The sequence below is a fragment of the Herpailurus yagouaroundi genome, unplaced genomic scaffold, assembly GCF_014898765.1.
Source record: "Herpailurus yagouaroundi ecotype Mexico unplaced genomic scaffold, PumYag 159, whole genome shotgun sequence".
Lineage (NCBI taxonomy): Eukaryota > Metazoa > Chordata > Mammalia > Carnivora > Felidae > Herpailurus > Herpailurus yagouaroundi.
The window spans coordinates 80,932-86,696 of NW_024412400.1; the positions used below are offsets into that span (position 1 = coordinate 80,932).

General features: G+C 41.1%; 1 protein-coding gene across 2 annotated transcripts in view; it reads right to left on the reverse strand.

The window, feature by feature from the left end:
* The window catches only part of ZNF35 (zinc finger protein 35), an 11,325-nt gene extending 9,841 nt beyond the window's left edge, over window positions 1-1,484 (reverse strand). For both annotated transcript variants that reach the window (XM_040479560.1, XM_040479559.1), the window contains exon 1: window positions 1,347-1,484. The gene's annotated coding sequence lies outside the window, so the exon portion shown is untranslated. The remainder of the gene's footprint in view (window positions 1-1,346) is intronic.
* Between the last annotated feature and the right edge of the window lie 4,281 nt (window positions 1,485-5,765).

Consider the following 5,765-nt stretch of genomic DNA (forward strand, 5'->3'; position numbering starts at 1 on the left):
AAAAAAAAAAAAAGACGTTTTATGTTGCCAGTCTTCATACTTATCACTTTTAGTAGGTATACAATAACCTACTGGTGTTAATTCTATTGTTCTCATCCAAAAAGAGTCAAGAAAGAGAAAAATACATAGAATCAAATATATGCCCTACATACACACACGCACACGGTAGTTATCAGTGGTTTCTCTGCATTTCCAGATATGCACACCTTTACACATACTGCTTATTTTCCCAAAACAGAAATTAGAACACACTTGTACATTTTTCAGCAACTTGCATTTTGTTTTTTGAACTCAATGTCTTTATTTCACATAGTATTCCACAGTGTTAGACCTTTCAATATATGTACATACAGAGTTACTTCATTCTGGCATAATATTCTAAATATAACTTCCTTAACCAATACTATTTATAAGCCATTACTTTGGTAAAAGGAATTCTGATCGTTTCCAATTTATTTTCTTAATAATTAATGTTAAATTTTTTTCTGTGCAAATAGCCTTTTCTTCTGCTGAATTATTCCTTTAGAATTGAGGGATACTAGTTAAGCATTGACATATAGCGCTAAACTGCTTTCTAAAAGGACCACATCAAATCACACCACCACCAACTTAACCATACCCCTTTATCACACCCAAGCCAGCGGTCTTTGCTGAACATGTGAGAAAAACAATCTTACTAGTTTAGTTTATTACGAATAGATAAAATTTGTCTATTCCCCTTCAGATGTTTTACTGGGGGGGGGGGGAATGCCAAATTTTACTAAGTCTCCTTTTGCTACTATTGAAGTGATCACATACTTTCTCCTATGTCAACTTATTAGCAATGTAGTGTGCACAATTTCCTGAATAACGCAATAGTACTTTCACTCCTGTAACAAATCTCGATCTGGATGATTATTTTTCCTATGACTAGCTGAATCCCACCAGGCGGAAAGGCCCTTAACATTCATTTCACCTGTGTATAAGCAAGACCGCCTACTGTGAGTATTCTTACCCGCCTGCTGACCAAACTCAAATCCGCCTCCAGCCCCACACAGCAGAGTCCCTTATCAAGGGATTCCCTTTCAGTGTCCTTTCCCTCTTTCCCAACGTGGCAACCTACCTCCCCCACCTCCATACCCTAAGCCCTATTCCCGGAGTAAGCGTGGCCCCTGGGGCTGTCCGTGTCCAAGCTCCCCCAGGCCAGACCCCCGGTAGGCTGCAGCCGTGTTCCCGAAGTAGAGGGACGCAGAGCCTGCCGGGGATAGACAGGCCTAGGCCCCAAGGGAAGGTCGCGGCGGAGCGCCCCTCTAATGGCCCCTTCCGCGCCTGCAAGGTCCGTGCCCAATCCCGCCGACCCCACTCACCGTGCACCGCGGAAAGGCCGGGCCAGAGCTCGCGGGCTCTGCAGCAGAACATAGGCTAGATCATGCGCCCCGCGCCTACCGGTGCGAGAACAATGACCGGACAGGAAGTGCCTGGAGACGGGCTTCCGGCTTCCCAAGTCCCCAGGCCGGCCTCTCTAGGAATGCGGAGGTGCTGTCTTCTCGATAGGTGTCCAATATCGCTGCGGACCAGGGATGGGAATAAAAGTGCGTAGGAGGGTGCAGGTGGACTGTGGCCCTAAAGCCTCAGGAAAGGGGACATCCCCTGGCTCGGCAGTGGTTGAGCGAGGCGTGTACGCAGGAGCCTGAAGCTACAAAGCATTCGTCTGTAGAACGCCCTGATAATTTTGCCCCAAACGTTTTATTTTGAAAATATCAACAGTACAGAAAAGTTTAAAGAATGGTACAATGAGTACCTGTATCCTCCATCTGGACTCAACACTTGCCTACGTTTGCCTGATCTCTCTGTATATACTGAAAAAAAAATTTTGAAAGTTGTAAACATCAAAACACTTCATTTCAAATACTTCAATATGCATTCTTTCATAATATTCTCCAAACGTTATACCACCATTACATAATGGTAAGAAAATTAACAATTCCCTAATATCATCTAATATCCAATCATATTAAAATCTCCCAACCACCCTAAAATATATATTTCGTAATTTTGTTCTTCCAAATCAGTTTCACGCAGTGCATTTGGTCATGGTTTTTTAGGGTCTTGTTTTACCTTTCATTTTGAGTTCAACTCACAGCAAGTTGGAAAAATAATACCCTTCCCCCAGTTTCCCTCAACAAGTACAACTTACATAAGTGGTTTAGTATAAAAATCAGGAAATTGACACTTGTACATTGTGTATACGTCTACTTTTTATCACGTGTATATTTGTGTAACCACTACCACAATCAAGATATACTCTTTCAACACCACAAAGACCTTCCTAAGCGTTACCCTTCCCTCTCCCTGCTGTCCCTTCCCACCATCCCCAACCTCTGGCAACCACTAATCTTTCATCTCTATATAGTTTTGTCATTTTAGATTATATAGAATCATACAGAATACCTTTTGAGATTGGATTTTTTTTCACTCAGCATAATTTTGAGATTCACTTGTCATTGCAGCATTAGGTCATCCCATCTTATTGTAGAGTAATAAGTATTCATGGTATAGATATAATACTGTTTTAGCCACTTGTTGAGGCTATTTAGGTTACTTACAGATTTTGACTATTACAAATAAAACTGCTATGAAGTTGTATACATGTTTTTCTGAACATAAGTTTTCATTTCTCTGGGATAAATGCTCAGGAGTACAAATACTGGGTTATATCGTAAATGCATGTTTGGGTTTTTAAGAAACTGCCAAATGGGGTGCTGACTGAGCATCTGACTCTTGACTGACTCAGGTCATGATCTCAGGATGATGGGATTGAGCCCCGCATCAGGCTCTACACTGAGCATGAAGCCTGCTTAAGATTCTCTCTCTCTGTCTCTCTCTCTGTCTCTCCCCACCCCCCCAACCTCTCCCCCGCTCAACATGCTAGCTCTTCAAAAAAAGGCAGGGGGCGGGGGGGGGGGGGGGGTTAAAAAAAAAAAACAACTGCCAAACTGTTTCCAAGAGTGTCTGTACCATTTAACAATCCCAGCAACATATGAGATCCAGTTACTCTGCATCATTGCCAACATGTAGTAATATTATTTTGTCCCCTTTTTCTAAGCTATTCTGATAGGTGTACAGTGATTTTTAACTTTTATTTTCCTAATGGCTGATAGTGAACTTTTCATTTATTTGCTACCTATTCTTTGGTGAAATCTTTACATGTCTTTTGCCCACTTTCTATTTGAATCTATTTATTATTGGTGGGTTTTGAGATTTTCTTATACAGCCTAAAAACAACTCCTGTTGGATATATGGTTTGCAATTATTCCCCCCAAGTCCGTTATGTCTTGGCACTCTTAAAGTTTCTTTGCAGAGCAAATTAATTGTGATGAGGTCTAATTTATCATTTTCTTCTTATGGACCCTGCTTTTGATATAAGTCTAAGAGTTCTTTGCTTAGTCATAGTTCCTATGTACGTATGTATTTTTGCTTATGGATATCTAATTGCACCAGCAGCATTTGTTGAAAAGGCTCTCTCTCCTCTACTAAACTGCTCTTCTAGCTTTGCCAAAAATCAACTGGGCATTTGTATGAGTCTCTTTCTGTCTTATGGCTCTTTAACCTTTTAAAAACAACCTCCCTTGGGGTGCCTGGGTGGCTCAGTTGGTTAAGCAACCGACTTCGGCTCAGGTCATGATCTTGCAGTTTGAGTTTGAGCCCCGTGTAGGGCTCTGTGCTGACAGCTCAGAGCCTGGAGCCTACTTCAGATTCTCTGTCTCCCCCTCTCTCTACCCCTCCCCTGCTCATGCTCTGTGTCTCTCTGTCTCTCAGTCTCTCAATAATAAATAAACGTTAAAAAAAAAGTTAAAGGGGCGCCTGGGTGGCGCAGTCGGTTAAGCGTCCGACTTCAGCTGGGTCACGATCTCGCGGTCCGTGAGTTCGAGCCCCGCGTCGGGCTCTGGGCTGATGGCTCAGAGCCTAGAGCCTGTTTCCGATTCTGTGTCTCCCTCTCTCTCTGCCCCTCCCCCGTTCATGCTCTGTCTCTCTCTGTCCCAAAAATAAATAAACATTGAAAAAAAAATTAAAAAAAAAAGTTAAACAAAACAAAACAAAACAAAACCTCCCTTGTCCACTTTTATACTTTTCATTCTGGAAATGTTAATATATATACAAAAGCAGACATCAGTACAATGAACTCCCAATACTCATTCAGCTTCAACAATTATCACCTCCTGCCTTTTTCATCATATTTTTGAAGAATCCAGTGCAGTTTCTTATACAATATCCTGTGTTCTAAATTTTCTTGTGGTGCCATTTATCTTGTTCCTCTGCCTCCTTTATTTCCTGTAAACTGGCAATAGGTCTAAGAAGCTTGATAAATCCAGATTATACTTTTGGCTTACTGCATCACATGAGGAGGCACATTATGTAGGTTGCCTCAGTCTTAATGGTGTTGTATTTTAAGTGGTTAAGAGGTGAATGCCAGCTTCTCCATTGTTAAAAGTACCTCTTTCCTTTTGTAATTATTTTTTTTTAATATTCTCTTTTTTTTTTGAAAAAAAAATTTTTTTCAACATTTATTTATTTTTGGGACAGAGAGAGACAGAGCATGAACGGGGGAGGAGCAGAGAGAGAGGGAGACACAGAATCGGAAACAGGCTCCAGGCTCCGAGCCATCAGCCCAGAGCCCGATGCGGGGCTCGAACTCACGGACCGCGAGATCGTGACCCGGCTGAAGTCGGACGCTTAACCGACTGCGCCACCCAGGCGCCCCTCCCTTTGTAATTATTATACAGTCAGTAGTGATTCTCCTGTAGCACAAATAGAAAGCAGCTTTATATTCACTACCTCAAAACAACTTTGTGAGGTAGATTTTCACCTTCCTGTTTAACAGATAAATCAAGGATCAAGAAATGAAGGCATTTGTCCAAGGCAAGTGACAGAAACTGACTTGTATCCAGGCCTTACGACTTTAAATCTTGGGCTCCTTCCACTTTTCACTCCTGTGTACCTTTCAGTCTAATGGGGAACCAGACCTCAAGGAACTCTGGGGCTGAATTAGTATCATTTATCAACACGCCACTTTAATACTACTAGTATTAGAAACACAATCTTGATATTAAGGTTTTTTATAGGCCAGTTACAGAACTGGGAATTTTGAAAATTACAGTATAAAATTAGCAACTCAAGAATACAGGATGAATTAGATCTAAGATTGGTTCATAAGGAGTGATAGGCCTGATTACTCAGAGGTAGATTCTGAATTGATTAGGTTAGAGCTTTAAGAACTCGGCTCTTTGTGAACCTTATGTAGTAAACTGAGTACTGCAACAGGATGTTGTTTCTTGAGTAACAACCTTTCATATGTCAGCAATGGTGAAATGTTGATCAGAACTGAGAATAAAGTGGCAGGGATCATTAGCTCAGGGGTTGGGGTTAAGGATTTTTCCCTATGAACAAGGAAAGCAACATAGGACTGTCCTTCCATTTTGAAATTCACCTTCTGCTAGGTTTCAAATTTGAAGGTCGAAAAATACTTTTCCTTGGCTTCAGTGTTAACAGCTGAACAGAATATTGCTTTTCCATAATACGCCAATACTTTGCTATCAAAACAAACTACGCATATTATCTATGAACTCATTCTGAAAGCTGTATTTTTAAAAAGTCTTCTTAGACTATTAAAATCCAAAGTTAGCCATCTACCACCATACTTCCTCTTACTGTAAAAATGAGTGTTTTTGAGGCTCCTGGATTCAATTGTTCATTGATGTAATGAACAAACATTACATTATGCCATG